The sequence below is a fragment of the Meles meles genome, chromosome 19, assembly GCF_922984935.1.
Source record: "Meles meles chromosome 19, mMelMel3.1 paternal haplotype, whole genome shotgun sequence".
Lineage (NCBI taxonomy): Eukaryota > Metazoa > Chordata > Mammalia > Carnivora > Mustelidae > Meles > Meles meles.
Window position 1 is genome coordinate 37,499,526 of NC_060084.1, and position 16,222 is coordinate 37,515,747.

Here is a 16,222-nt window from a genome sequence, read left to right on the forward strand (position 1 = left end):
AGACAAGAAGAAAAAAAGAATCTCTCACTTATACAGACACTAAAAACTTCCTATATAGTAAGTAGTATGTCTTTCCAATCCTTTTTCTGTATACATTTAGTTTTGTGTTAATATTTTGTAATCTTTAAAAAATTATAGTCTGTTTAATTGTGTGTGGTGTTCTATTATAGTAAGTTCTATGAATGTATAATATAGTTCTGAAACCTAATTACTCACAAAATAACCTAGGAACATTTTTCTTTTTGTTAATACAGATTTTTAGGACGCACGTACTAAGTAAGAATCTCCAGGGACGGGGCGCCTGGGTGGCTCAGTGGGTTAAAGACTCTGCCTTTGGCTCAGGTCATGACTTCATGGTCCTGGGATCGAGACTCACATCGGGCTCTCTACTCAATGGGGAGTCGGCCTCCTCCTCTCTTTCTGCCTGCCTCTCTGCCTACTTGTGATCTCTGTCTGTCAAATAAATAAATAAAATCTTTAAAAAAAAAAAGAATCTCCAGGGATGCTGAGGAATCTGAATTTTTGAAATTCATCCTGTGATTGCAATGCATTTAATTAAACTACTTAATTAATTAGCACATAGTTCATTTATTTAATCCACTACTGTTTAATATCGGGTGGGTTTCCAAGTTTTTGCTATCATAAAAGTCACAATGCCAATATTGGTAAGGATGGGTACCAATCCGCATACACAAACATCTGTTTCCTGAGGACAATAAAGTGGTTTGTTTGCTTTTTAAAAAAACAATTTAGTGATCAAGGAGTTACAAAGTAACTGTAGTTCTCAGTGCTCACCCCACCACAAGCAGGGAACTCCATGGAAGATTGGCAGTCCTCCAAACTGACTTGGACGACTTCAGAAAGGTCAGCTAGGACATAAAGAGTCCTTAAAAAAAGAAGCTCTCAAGAAGGGAGAAGTCTGCCTTCTCCCTTGTCACCATAATCACAAAGGTCCTCTCAAAAGCGCCCCCTTGAGACTATAGCACTGAAGTTGGCTCTCACTATCTTCTGCTGTCTCATGCTGCTCTTTTAAAGTTCACATTTGGTAGTTCACATGGCATGGACCCCCAACAGCAGTTTCTCAAGCTTAGTCCCATAGACTCCTAACTATTCTCTGGCATCTCCAAACGCAATCATTTAAATGTTCAGTGTGTAATTCCACTTCGATGTTAATATACATACGAGGTTCACGTTCACCAGGACAAGCCACATGATAGTCACTGAATTCCAGGGCCTGCAGATCAAAATGGCTCAAGGTCACCACCCCAAAACAATTAAATCAATGATTCCCAAATTAGGATCTGTGGACATAAAACTTCAGTGTTCCTAGACAATTTCTGCTCCCTTAAAAGGACTTGATACCTTACTGGAAGTTTGACCCACTGACTTAGAGTGGAGGGGCCCTACTGCTCTCCTGACCCGCCCTCCACAGAAATGAAGGCTGCACAGTGCTGCACACCAGGCCACTTCTCCAAGACGTCTGCACTGGCCTTCCAGCCACAATTCTTGACCCTTCCCCAGAACAACGGGCATCCGTTCCTTGCCTTTTGACTTCCTGACAGAAACTAACATTCTGGGTCTCAAGAAAACGTTCAGACTATCAGGCCCAACCCACTCACAGTGATGGGAAAAGGGAAGCTGGAGAGGGCAAGTGCCTGAAGCGAGGTCACACAGCTAGTTTAGCAACAGGACAAAACTAGAGCCTAAGCCGTCCATCCCAACTTCAGTGCCTCGGCTACTCTGTAGAGAAGGCTGATGAGTGACCCCATGGACCTCATCCCCACCATCCTTGTCCCATTTCCATACTTCCCTGATACCCAAAGTCCCTGGAGTCCTCTTTGGGTTGACTGGCCCCGCTCTACTCCAGCTCTTCACAAGCAGTCCACACGCCCTAACCACAACCCTGAGGTTTCTGGCCTTCCCCGCCTACAGTACACGGGAGCTGAGAAAGCCCCACTGTTACGCCTGAGTTTTCGCGTCTGAGAGACCACCAAGGAGCCAATTACCGATGCAATCACACGAGGGTTTCTTTGACAAGCTTAAGCCTGGGCCCAAGTATACCCAGCGCAGCAGAGTAGGGACTTGGACCCCAAACCAGATTACAGTCAGTTTTTAAAGGCAGAGTAGGGGTGGACTCGGCAGTAGGTGAGGACAAAGGGGATTAGGGATGGTGTAAGTCTCTAAGGACTTTCGGAAGCAAGGTCTCCAGGACCTTGAGGGGCTAGCTATTGTTGGGAGAGAAGTTATTTATTACCAGTAATAAAAATCTTCTCGTGAGACTCTTTAGATGTATATCAGTGGGCCATATACTTGGGAATGATTCTCCACACTATCTTGGAGGTTTAGAGATAAAGGAATTGTTAAAGTAGACTTACAAGATCCTGGTCGGACCTGTCGGGGTAGGGGGTTGGTCAGGTTAGGATTGTCCTTAGCAAAATCTCAAGGTGAGGGCCGTTGAGTCCCCAGGGAAAGCCACTCTGTCTGTTTCAAGGGCTTGTCAGTAGGTGAGGAATTTTAATGATTTTCTTCTGCCTCTGTTTCCCACATCAGCTAAACTTGAGGAGGGATGGCCTTAATTTTCTCGGCCTCCACACCCACGAAGCAGAGACACCATCAAGACGAGTAGACCCTCTGATGTATCTGAGCCGCCACCCAGCGCATGCGCCACCGTAGGTCAGCGTGCGTCAGTGACGTCACGGACGATGCCACCTGAGAGCCCGCGCGCCTGTGACTCCAGGTGAGAGTTGCAGCGTCTCAGTCTGGTGACTTAGCGTGGCACACGAGCTCAGGAGCAATACCTCCAGCCCAAACTTTACCAAGAGAAGTTTTGATGGCCGAGGGCTGCTGAGAAAAGTGGAGAGAGGTAAAGAGTGAGGGTTGCCTGCAGGAAACGTCATCGGAACGCACCGGAAGCGGCTGGAGGATGAAGTGGAAGCGAGTTTGAAGGCCTGTGCGCAAGGAGGGTGGGATGTAAAGGGTCCGGAAGTTGGTGCTGGTCGGTGGACCGGTTCGCAGCGGAGACCGACTGAAACTGCTAGGGGAATTGTCCCGCCTTACATAAGGGAAACCGAGGCCCAGAGTCCCGGTTGGCCTGGCGCAGTCTCTGCACTGAAGATTGATGTCAGAACTGGTGGTGGGTCCCCATGGGCCCGCTCAGTGTGCTAAAGGAGGGCCGAGGGCCTTTGGCCAACTTGGCCACTGCCTGCCACCTGCTGACAGTGTTAAGTCCCCGATATTCTCTGCGACCTTGTTTCCCCTTCTGTGAGGTACTGATGGTGGTTCCTGCCCTGCCAGCTGTTATGTGAAGGACCCTTGTCTGGTGGAAAGCGCTGGGAGCCTGCTGAGGAATGGTATTCCTCCCAGGACTTTGGGAGTTGAGTGGAGAAGAGCTATGCCTAGGGGTGAGCAAGCGCCCAGGGCAGTTATAAGCAGGGGAGTGTAGACACTGTTAAAATTGGTCTTTGGACCAGTATGTTCGTCTCCACCTCTGCATTTCCTCTCTCTGTAATCAAGTCATGGGTCTCAGCATATCCGAGCTTCAATTTTCTCATGTGCTTATAGGAATAATGTCTACTTTAAAAGATTGTTCAGAAAATATAATGAGATAAAACGTGTAGCTTTTAGCCAAGTGCATGGCAAGTAATGAGTGCTCAGTAACTGTTAGATGTGGATTGTTCCAGAAAAGACTTCCAAGTCTAATTGGAGCACCCGTGACAGGTGAAGCAAAGTCATTCCTGGGGTTGCTCTTTAGAAACAGATTTTAATGCCACTCTTGCATTTGAAGGAGAACCGGACTCTGTATATAATATAATAATATGATATGATATGTATGTAATATAATATACTGTGTATATTATATAATATAAACACTTTGGTTTGCTTGTTCAGATGTACTCAAGGAAGCACAAGCGAGCTGAGATGGAATTTACAGAGTGTCACGTGAACCAAATTTTTTAGTCCTTTGACCTTTAAACCAGGCCTTTGTCTTATACTTACTACATTTACACCCGTACTCTATCCCCAGAACCATGTTTTTCTTCTTCACACACATGAAGTAAGAAACAGGCGTGTGGAGTTTTTAGAGGTTGAAACCACATTGATCGTATATATATTTTGAGCTTGAAGAAAGACCTACTGTGTTTTATCAGTGTAGGACACTATCTATTGTATGGACACTCCCATTTCATAGATATTGAAATGTGCAAAGTCCTTTTTTTTTTTTTTAACATCTAACAGTCAACAAAATGTAATATTTGCAACCATCTACATCCTGGGAAGCTCTGTGATACAACATTTATATGAGTTACTCAGTTAGACCTACAGAGCGACTATTCAAGCTCCTAACCTGTGGCAGATTAAACCAGTCAACTCCTCGTGTGGTCTACTGCAGGAGCATCTGAAACTTGTTAGAGATGTAGGGTCTGGGGGCACCTGGGTAGCTCAGTGGGTTAACCCTCCACCTTCGGCTTAGGTCATGGTCCCAGGTTACTGCAATGGAACCCCGCATCATATGCCCTGCTCAGTGGGGAGTCTCCTTTTCAGAAGCCCTACTCTGTGGGGGGTCTGCTTCTCCTTCTCTATCTGACCCTGCTTGTGTACACTTTCTCTTCTCTCTTTCTCTCAAATGAATAAATCTTCTTAAAAAATCTTAAAAAAGAAAAAGAAAAAGAAATGCCAGACCTGGGTGTGGGGCCTAGGTATCTACATTTTAATAAGAACCCAGTTGCCTACATTAATTAATATATGAGAAGCATTGATTTATTTGTATTTCTTTCTAAGGATTTCTTTATTTAATTGACAGAGAGAGAGCACTTAGAGGGGTGGGGCAGAAGGAGAGAGAGATTCTTAAGCAGACTCGCCTTGAATGCAGAACCAGACACAGAGCTCAATCCCAGGACCCTGAGATCATGACCTGAGTTGAAATCAAGAGTTGGGCACTCAACTGACTGAATCAACCAGGCATCCCAAGAAGCACTGTTTGAAAGCACACTCTTGGAACTCCTTAAGATGGGTGGCCAGAGGGTACAATAAGAGGCATCCAAGAAAGCTTAGAAGTCTGTACTCTCTGCAGCATCCCTGTCTTCTCCTAACTCTAAATAAGTAGTTTTATCGTTAGAAAAGTCATGAGTCTTATAGTCATGTCCAACCTGAATTGGCCATTTCTTGTTTGTTTGAATTCCCCAGGTGTGATCTACCATGCCTTTTCTCAGAAAGAGGCCAAAGAGTTTGACATTCAGGTACAGTGCATGTCAGGAAGTCTGGGAGCAGCTGACATGATGACAAGGATGGCTCGATCCCCTCGCACTGCTTTAGATGTCCTTCCCATGTCTTACTCCTCATCCTTCCAGTAGATGTGTTAGGCTCCATGGAGATCTGCTGTTCTGATGACCTGTTTCCCGATGCTGGCCTCTTTTTCCCTTGTTTGGTTAACTGGGACCTCTTGATCCTGTGTCCTCTTCCACTATGTAGGGGACACTGGTTATGCTTATCTGAAACCTGCCCTGGTGGGCACTGTTATTTGACTTTGTCACTGTGCCCCTTTTGCTCTTGAAGAGGGCAGGCGATCACATTTCCTAAGTGGAATTCCTGGATTATATCTGGATGCTGCCAACATGCTTTATCAGTTTGGCAGACGCTCCACTGGGGACTCCTAATGAGGGAGTTCACAGGAAATCAAGATTTTGAAAGACTGATACACTTTTATTTGGTTTCTTCATGAACAGGGCCACTTAGGTATTTTTAAAAAGTAAGTAATTGTCCTGCCATGGTAATAATACTGACGATAATGAATCTTTAATTAGTATCTAAAGTGCAAAGTCGAAACTGACTGCCCTCCTGACTGTGAGCTGCCTTGAAGATCGTGTGTATCACATCATCCCTTCACCAGCCCCGCTTCTCCATAAGGGAGAGTGTGATTATTGACACATGAGCTTCACGGGGTTTACAGCCTGCTTACCTCAGCAGGGGGTCAGGAAATCCCAGCCAAAAGGCAGGACTTGCTTAGACCCTGCTGCCTGGGCTGTGGCTGACCTAGGACTCAGGCAGCTGAATGAGGAGTAGACCAGTGGAACTCCCCACGTGAGAGGCAGTGACATTTGGAGTTCTCTCAAGAATTTCACATCATTAGGACAGTGCTTTTGCCCACATGTCCTAGGAGTCTGTGTTGAGTCACGGTCAAGTGCTGTTGTGCTCTTGGGAGAGAGTGAGCCCGGGAGGCTGAGATGCACTGGTATTTCCTTTCCCCACGTGCTGCGGGAACAGACTTAGCCAGTAGCCATGACACATCCTTGGGGTCAAACCCAAGTAAAGGGGATTGCCACTTGGGCACCGTGTCAGATTCCTGCCCCCCGAGGCATGGCCCACCCTGGGGGCACCAGGTGGTACTGTTTTCCCAAGTGTTCGGATTATTCTTTCGAGGCCATAGCTTGCCTTCATCTGGTCGTGACTGAATAAATATTGTTGGCATACATTTCTCGAGCTTTCCACCCTGCCAAGGATCAGAGAAGCCTGTTCTTCCTAATGTGAAGGGTTTGGGGCTTTTTTCTTTGTAATCCCTTCACAATAACCTCAGAGATATATAGTAGGAAGTTGAATTTTGATGTGGTTGTTTTGTGCAAGTTGGTGTCCGAATTGGCATTTGAGGGTGACTTTCACATCTGGACAGCTGTGGGGAGCTCACCTTCAGCAGATGAGAGGCTGTGTGGGGCTCAGTCGGGATGGGTCAGGGAAGGCATCCCACCTGCGGTGTCTAGGAGGGCTTGGGGTCTGGGGCTGCCCCCACCAGAAGAGTGGGCACCGTCCGACCCTGTCCCCATGAGCTTCCGGGATACCAGCAGGCTGAGACCTTCTTCAGGGCCTTCCTGAAGTACAGCACGCCCCACATGAGCCAGCAAGCCCGCGAGGACCAGCTGCAACGCAACGCTGTGGTCCTGGAGTACGCCACTCGCCGGAAGCGCAAGGAGAAGAGAAAGAAATCCAAGGGCCTCTCTTCCAGGCAGAGGAGGGAGCTGTACCTCTTCGACATTAAGCCAGAGCAGCAGAGGTATGCAAGGGCTTCCCTGCCTTTCTCCCTAAGGCAGCTTCCTCCTCCTGGAGTGGGTGTGGCTTTGGGAGACCCAGTTCCCCTGAAGCTAAGGGAGCTTCTCCGACTTCCGCCACAAGGGGGCAGCCTCCCTTTACCAACTCAAGCTGGGTTTGCACTTGGCTTTCACAGCAAGGCACAGCCAGGCTCTTGCTGTTTGACTGTCTGGCTCCTGTCCTAGCCTTAACTAATGAGACCCTCACCGAAAGTGAGTCTGTTACCCATGGCAACAGGTTGTTCGTCTTTCGGCTTTCCCAGAGAGAGAGGAACTGATAGATCTTAGTATATACTCTTTATAGCTTTTACAGGCACTAGACAGAATCATCCCCTGGGTTAATTGCCAAAGAGCATGCTGCCCACAAGTTTCAGAAGTTTCTGAAAGGGACACAACACTCTGGGAGGATGTGCTTCTCCCTCCAGCTGACACTGCATCCCTCCTTGGTCACGCTTCTGCACATGCTCATCATCGGACGGTTTGTAGATCTCGCTCCAAGAGCTGCAGCCAGATAGCCTCCCACAGACACGGTCAGTCACTGTGTCCGGGACCCCGCTTGCAAAGAGAGCTGCGCTTTGGGTGGAGGAAGGGGCTGCTGCCTGCCCAGGTTTCCCTCGCTGGTGTCTACACAGGTAGAACCCACTTGGAGTTTGAGCCTGAGGTTCTCCTTGATCTGACCAACAGTTTCCTGTCACAGGTTCCCCATGAGGCACCAGGACCCGCAATAATGACCCCAGAGGAAAGCCTCTGAGGTCCTCTCACCCAGTCCATCCCCTGCGTCCCACCACTGGCCCACCTTCTGGTCCCTTAAGTGGGGATATGTATGGCCGCCTGCAGCTCCTGTCTGCTCCCCTCAGGTTTGGCTCCTGTAGCAGAAGACCTCAGAGAGCAATGGTGAAGCAAGGCTTAAGTTTAGTTGATGAAAAGCCATCCAGATGAGCACACCCTGCCCCCCGGACTGGTGTGGCAGAGACTCGGGCGGTGCTGCCCTGGAGGACCCAGCTGCTCCGCCATCTGTGTAGGGTGCCTCGTGGTCTGAGGGGTCTGCTGGAGCGCCGGCATCCAGGCTACATGTAGCCAGCAGGAAGGATGGAGGGGCTCCAGGAAGGTTCTAGCAGCGGAAACAGGTTCAGGAGGGGGACGAAGTTGTCTGCCAGGTTATCTGCTGTGGAGGTAGGATCCGCATGCAGTTCCCCATGACCCGGGTCAGGGACCTTGGCATGAGGCTGTTCTATATGCCCTGTTGATGTCACAATCTGAAACTCATGTTGCCTAATTCTTTACTTCTTTCTACCTTTGCCACAGATACAGTCTTTCTCTCCCTCTACATGAACTCTGGAAGCAGTACATCCGGGACCTGTGCGGTGGTCTCAAGCCAGACACATGAGTTGCATGTCTGCAGTCCTGCCCTTTGGGGCAGAACCCAAGGCTTATGATGACTGTGAATGCAGCCTTCGGAGCCAGCTGGCTGCAGAAGTTCGTAGATCTATGTGCCCCTTCAGAACTCTCGCTCATGGTCAACACTGAAGGCTTCTGCTTACCTTCTGGGCAGCCACACATGATTCAGACCAAGCTGTTGAAGGCAGATCTTCACGGGGCTCTCATTTCAGGTACCTCGCCTACGAGCCCACAGTCCCCTGAACACCCACAGCATCACTCAGTGGCAGCGTGGCTCTGTGCCACAGGGCTAGACACAGTCTTGTCACGTGGGCGTTTCCAGATCACCAGCGTTGAGGGTGGGAGATGACTAGCTACCCGAGCCAGTTTTGGCCACTTTTTGGATACACTCTCAATGGTCTTCGTGTGCCTTTCCACACAGGGACCCCTGCTGCTCTCCCAGGGGGCACAGCAGCTGCTGGCACATGTCCCCAGCCCTGAGCAGAGAGTCCCTTTCACCCATTTCCCCACAGTTTTCAGTCTCAGCTACGGACTCCCAGTCCCAGTGTCGTGTCCAGGGCAGACCTTCCCCCGAGCATCGTCATTCATCCAGCCGCCCTGCACACAGCTGTCCCCCTGTCCAGCAGGCGTCACAACCTTTCCATACCCAGAACAACTCCAGCCTCCTCACATCAGCCCCTGCCCTGGTGTTCCCAGCTCCGTTCACGGTACCAGTGTTTACCCTGGTTGTTCACCCAAAACATGGGCAGTAACACCTTTCTTCTTCCCTGCTCCCTCAGCACCACCCATCAGCACGTCCTAGCACCCGAATCCAAGCCACCACCATCGCCCCTGGATTCCGGTAGAAGCTGCCTCGCCCTCTCCGTGCGGACACACTGCTTCTCCCCAACCAGGCAACCCGAGGGAAGGTTTTAGGCCAGAACTTGGGCCATGTTCGTCTTCTGCTTCCTTACTGTGGTCTAAAAGGCCCCTCTGGCTCCCTCTGGCTCTACTGAGCACCAGGTCTAACCACATCAACCAGCTTTCTGCTTCTCACACACCAGGCTTGGCCCCACATCGGGCCTTTGCCATTGTTCCTTCCCTCTGCCCAGAGTTCTGTGTGTCCCAGACTGACTGCTTCTCAGTATTCAGGTCCCTACTCACACATCACTTCCCCCGAGGGCCTACCATCACTAACAGTGAACCTTCTCCCCATGACCTTGTGTATTTCTTCATAACAGCTACCACGATCAGAAAATGCAGTCGTCTGATGTGGTACACATTCCCCTCCTACCTTTAGAACATCAGCTCCTTGAGAGCAGAACTGAGAACAGTCTTGTTAACCCTCGCGCCCAGCACCGACCTCCGATGATGCCAGGCACGTGGCAGGTGCTCAGTGAATTGTCTACAGGCTACAAGGGGACATGGGTCGGGAGAGCTGAGGGGCGACTGCCTGTGGTGGTAGTTCGCCTCAGTACCGCTCCACCGCCGGTAGCAAGATTGGCCAGAGTTTGGTGGGTCGTGGGAAGGATGTGATGCACAAGTGTTCCTTCAGATCCCATCACTGAGACTTGGCCCCATCCCAGCAACTGTGGATCTTGGTGGTTCTGGATACACACGTGACCTCTTGGCTCCAGAGTCCTTCCCAAGACCCCCATGGCTGCAGGCCCTCCAAAGGACATCTTGTTGGAACAGCCCAGAGGCTCCAGAGCCATAGGCAAGGGACTGGGACCCCAGACTCTCATCCATCTTGGTCCCTGTCCAGCTGAGGAGCCCCCCACTCTGCACTGCCCCCACCTAGCTGGTTGTGGCTGCCCCGCACCCCCGAGGCTGTGGCCTTGAATGCCCTTTTCCTTTGCAGTTACAAAGTCCAAATGCCTGTCCTATGTAGGTGTTACAGGAATCCTTCTACAGGAAACAAAGCATGTTTTCAAAATCCTCACCAAAGATGACCGCCTGAAAGGTACGGAACCGTCTCAGGGTGTGTGGCCTGTGGCCTCCCTGGCTTCGTCGGCCCTTTCCTCATAGCTTCAGTGGGTCGGTTTGGCCTCTTAGATCAGCACAGATTGCAGATCCCTGCTGGCCCTGCATCCCACGCCTGCCGAGAGCGTCCCTGCCCCCATGGCTTTCCCCAGGGCATCTGGAGCCCAGCCAGCAGCTGCAGCCAGATAGGACTGGAGGGAGGGCTGCTGGGCTGCGCTTCCAGATACGAGGGTCCGTTTCCATGACTGAGACCCTCTCCTGCCCCAACATGCTGCCCCCCCCCCCCCCCAAAGAATGGAACTACGCAGACCCTGAAGGGAGCTAGCTTAGTGCTTATCCCTGGGGTTCCAGGCTCTGGCCCTTTCCGGTAATCCTTTGGATTCCAGGAAAGCAAGTGCAGCCTTACCCGCTGGGTGTGCCAAAGCTCCTTGTTCTGGCAGAGAGGAGCATAAGCACTTGGGCTGTCCACATTTCCACATAGACATTTCCACACCCCTTACCAGCAGATCTGAGATTGCAAAACCACAGCGGGAGGTTTTTGTTCCTTTATTTTGGAGTTTGTCTTCTCTTGCTGCTTCCTTCTGTTTTCTTGTCTCATTTTAGACCTCAGAAAGTGGTGTCTGGGTGCCCTCACTCAGGGTATAAAGCCATGAGTCAGTCTGAAAACTACGTGGGGAGACCGGTTTCTCACACTTTTCCTGGGAGTTTGGCTGAAAGCCTTTGACTGTGAAAATTAGTGTTGAGTTTTATTTAAAATCTGAATAAATTGGTCTTAGGGCAGAAAAACACCCTGTCGTCCTGGTGCTGCTGACCTTTGCGGACTCTCTGCTCTTTACTAGCTTATGTTCTAATACAGACATTTAAGGAAGTTCTTGTGCTTCAGCGTGGGCTTAACCATCAGGATTTTTTTTTTTTGGCCTTGTACTTTTTCTCCTGTTTTTGTGGTTTTTTTTTTTCACTTATCCCCAAGCTAAACTGTGTGTTCGCAGTGGAAATTGATGGCTTCATTTCTTACATTTATGGGAGCAAATTCCAGCTTCGGTCAAGTGAGCGATCTGCCAAGAAATTCAAAGCAAAGGGAACAGCTGACTTGTAGCTCTCTGCTGCAGAGACGGCTGTTTGGGACCCCAAGGACCGGGGACACCTGCGTGCCCGCCTTTCAGCGGAGACACGGCTGGGCTGGTTCTGCTTCTAGATCACCCTCAGTCCGTTAACACCGGAGTTAAGAACAGTTCATCATCTGGGAAGAAATGCGCCTTATTGAGCAAAGTCAGGGAACGGAGGGGTATCTGTTTCTGGGTGACGACGGGTGTGCATTGCTCCCGTGAGAGAAAATCCTGGCAGGATCGGCACAGGTTGACCTGACTGGTGGCATTATTAGGTTTTTATTTCTCTTTTATCCTTTTCTCTGTTTCCTGAGTGTTCTGTGATAAATCCATTGTTTATGTAATAATAAAATACATGTGTCGACGATAAGAGGGTCCTGGTGAAGGACCGAGACCTGTGGCCCAGCCTGGCTGAAAGGGAGGTGGGCCCACTTCTGCCCTCAGGTGCCTGCTTCCTATGGGCAGAGGCTTGGAGCATCTGACATGTTGGTTTACGTCATGTCCCCTGTGGCACTCTTGGACCTAACTGCTGTTTCCGGAAAGCTGGAGACTGAGCGGTGAAGTCGCAGAGGCCTTTGGGCTCACTGGCTCTGGGAAGTAGCACGGGACTAGGGCCAGGATGCAGGATGCCAGGTAAGCTGGTGCTTGCAGTGGTCGTTCAGTACAGGGAGCTCCGACCTGCAGCGCCTTCTCGTCGCCATGGCTCTTAGGCTTCAGGATCGGCCGAAGGGGATCAAGACCGCAGCTCTTCCCAAGCTCTCGCGTTCTAGGAGAGTCCGAGCCCCCAACAGGGCCCTCGGTGTCTGCTGCTGTGGAAGCCTTGGCTCTTCAGTCTGACTCGGCCTGTGTGCTGTATGCCTACCAGTAACTAGGTGAGGCGCTCCTAGGCAGGCTTGAGGGGAGACAGGGCATCTCCGGCTTCCACAGTGTAGCTGTCGGGAAGCCACGTGGCTCGGAAGGACAGACAGGCCGTTCCTTTGAGAAGTCAACATTTGCCGACCAACCAGGCGAGGGCAGAAACGTTGCTGGGAACAAACCGGCAGCAAAGCCATGAGCTTTTTCATTCACTGCAGGTGAAACAGTGGTGCTGGACACTTGGCTTTGTCCGTATGTCCTGCTGGGCCCCTGCACTGCAGAAGAAAGGCTTTGGGAGGAGAATGTAGGCTCCGACTCTGATGGGAGAGCAGGAAGCCCTCACTCAGTGCACCTGCATCCATCCTTGTGGGGTCTGTGGCTCGTCAGGATGGTCCGGGGTCGACTCAGATGCTCTCCCACTGCCGCTATCACTGCCTGTGATGCAGGGCTCAGGGCTCAGCCCCGCTGGGGACAGGGCAGCTGGCCTAGCCACTGAGCCCTGCATTTGTTATAAGGGACTCAGCCTCAGTGCTCGTTTGCCCAGGGCCTCACCACCTCTTGGTGCGTGTGTGGAAGAACTGCCTCCCGTGTACGATGAGGTTCCAAGGATGGACACTGCAGCAGGCTCACCCCCGTGAGCAGTGAAAAACCAGCCAGAGACACTCCAGGCCCCTGCCTGCAGGGTAGGAAGGAGCAGGGACTCTCCTCCTGGTCTGGAAAGCAGGGGACGAGGTGCAGTGTTCGTGTGATCCTGTTTCTCAGGCTCATATGTAGGTGGGCACATACGTCCCCAAAGATGTCAGCATCAGGATAATGGGCAGGGAGAACTCTCCTTGGCTATGACATTTTTGTTTTGCCTGGAATATGTCTTTTTTTTTTTTTAAAGATTTTATTTATTTATTTGACAGAGAGAGATCACAAGTAGATAGAGAGGCAGGCAGAGAGAGTGAGAGGGAAGCAGCCTCCCTGCTGAGCAGAGAGCCCGATGTGGGACTCGATCCCAGGACCCTGAGATCATGACCTGAGCCGAAGGCAGCGGCTTAACACACTGAGCCACCCAGGCGCCCCTGCCTGGAATTTGTCTTTACAAATAATTTGATCCACTAGTCACAGATGACTCCCAGTTAGGGCCGCTTCCTTCTTTTATCCCCTGTATGCTGGGAGTCCTGAAATAGCCCTGAGGTCCAGGCCACCCCACCATGGAGTCTTGGGGCCCAGATGGATGGAGGAGGAGTTTGGTGAGAAGGGTTGGTAAGAGGGCCCAGGCAGACATGGCATAGCCACAGATCTGGCCTGGAGGTTGGGCCCCATTTTTCTCACGTGGGTCAGGTTCCAGCTCCTGAATAGAGCACACCACCCCCCACCCAACTCTGAGGGGCAGAAAGGTCAAGACCTAAGCTTGGGGGGCGCCTGGGTGGCTCAGTGGGTTAAAGCCTCTGCCTTTCGCTCAGGTCATGATCCCAGGGTCCTGGGATCGAGCCCCGCATCGGGCTCTCTGCTTGGCGGGGAGCCTGCTTCCTCCTCTCTCTCTCTCTGCCTACCTCTCTCCCTACTTGTGATCTCTATCTGTCAAAAAAATAAAATTAAATTAAAAAAAAAAAAAAAAAAAAAAGACCTAAGCTTGGTTTGGGAAAGGAGGTCTACGCCTCCTGGTTTCGGAGCTCCCAGAGTCTATAGCCATATAGGCCACTGCTCCAGAACATTTTGTCATCTACAGAGAGTGGGATGGCCAACATGGGTGGGACCTGGCCTGCTTGGGGTGGCTGCTGTGAGGAAGTGCCCAGCCTGATCCTGAAGGAATATTTGGAGATGATCAAACATGTCAACACAAGTTTTGATGACTTCGACACTTTAACTTCCCAGCTACTGGAAAAAAGATGGGTGTGGATGTATGAATCAAGAATGCCTCGTCTTTGGATTCCCTCTGGCTAATACCTAGTTTAATCTGGTTGCATGAAACCCTGGGAAAGGAGCTCATCTGACAAGCCCGTAAGCAGAACTCCCAGTTATCCAGCACTTCTCAGTGTCCATGCTGCCAACGGCCTCGGGACCCCAGGGATCTGCAGGCTCATGGAGCTTCTGCTGAATTACCAACAAAACATTTTAGTAGTTCCACATATGTTCAGTAAGCTACTGCTTTTATCCCTGGTCAGTTGGTTTTTGAAACCGGTTGCACAATCCAGACCCGCTAGAGTTGTGCTAAAGCAGCAGCCGTGGGTGCCCAGAGCCGCTCCTTCGGGGAGACGTGTACTCTTGTACTCCTGACACTCTAGGATTGTGAGTCGTGGCTGCTTCCCTGAAGGGACCTCAGGGTCCTGTTGGATAAATGAAGACACACTGATTATGTGGCAATGAGTTCATGATCCAACCATGAATAAGAATCAAGAGATGGCCTGAAACTGGCCTAATCCCAGCGTCCAGTTAGAATGGAGAGGGGCCCGAGCGTGTGTAAGGGGTGAGTGTGTGTGTGTGTGTGCGTGTATGTGCATGGAAGGGCCAGTGGGAGTTTGGGGTCTCAATGTGTGTGTGTGTAAGGGGGTCGTTGTTGGGGCTTGGTGTGTGTACACGTGGTCACTGTATTACCTCAGGCCACCAGGCCAGTGCGCACAGAATGAGTGGCTTAAACACCAGACATTTATGTCCCCGTAGTTTTCAAGGCTGGAACTCTGAGATCAGGCACATGGTCGCTCCTCAGAGCACACACATCCCTGGTGTCTGTCTCACTCTGTGACCTAATGTCATAAGGACACCAGTCGGATTGGATTAAGACCCCCAATGGCTTCAGTTTAACTTAATCATCTCTTTATTAAAGGCCTTGTGTCCACACACAGTCACATTCTGAGGTCTCCTGGGAGTAAGGCTTCAGGGCAAATGGATGGAGTTACCCAAGGTCCATCCAAGCCTTCAGGGTTCTAAATCAGGAACTGGACATAAGGGCCTTTTGCAGAATATGCTTGGTTAGTAACCAGAGCAGACAACTCTGCTCTGACATACTGGTATTTATGTAAACAGGCCTCCTCCGAATAAACCCAGGTTGCCGAAGGAAACACTGGCCTCCCTGTCAGAATGGCTGTCCCTCTCACTGCTCCTCCTAGTAGATGTGGAGGCTTCTCTCTCACTTCCCAGGTTAATGGGAATAACTGTGCTTAGTTCACCTCAGGACAGAGACTTTAAAGAATATTCCCAAGCAGCTGCCGAAACTTCCTTTGTTTCAGGAAAATTCTGTTTTCTCTGGACTGACATGGATGTCCTAATTCCACTCACCAGGGGAAAGATAAAAACCCAAAACCTGCATCTGCTCCTCTGCCGAGCTGACATGCTTTAGAACTGGGAGACCGATTTCTCTGCTGTCCCGATTTTTATCTGCCTCCAGCCTTCCATGGGCCACCTCACTTCTCCTGCCTTCCCCTCCCCCACCTCCTGATTCTGCACCACCTTCCCTGCGGCCTGCCTACCTGGCTGCTGCACCATCCTCAGTGTCTCTGGCACCATTGGCTCTTCCTCCTCCCCTTGCTGTCTAGGAGAGCAGACCACCCCCTGGACTTCACACCACTCACTTCCGATTTCTGACACGTCCCAGGTAAAAACTAACAATGGGGAGCAAATTGATTATCTTTTTTTAAATTATTTTTTATTATGTTAGTCACCACGCAGTATGTCATTAGTTTTTGGTATAGAGTTCCAAGATCATTGTTTATCTTTTAAGTGGACCTAGGTGAAACATGCAGCATTTAAACTAATTTAAGTTTTTTTTTTTGGTTTAATTAAGTTAGATATATTTTCAGCATTAAATATGGAACATTCTACCTGGGTTTGCTGAAGGTC

At 50.3% G+C, this 16,222-nt stretch overlaps 1 pseudogene; it reads left to right on the forward strand.

Moving 5' to 3' along the window:
* The first annotated feature begins 2,659 nt into the window (after positions 1 to 2,659).
* On the forward strand, positions 2,660 to 11,812 carry LOC123930515 (annotated as a pseudogene).
* The last annotated feature ends 4,410 nt before the right edge of the window (positions 11,813 to 16,222 follow it).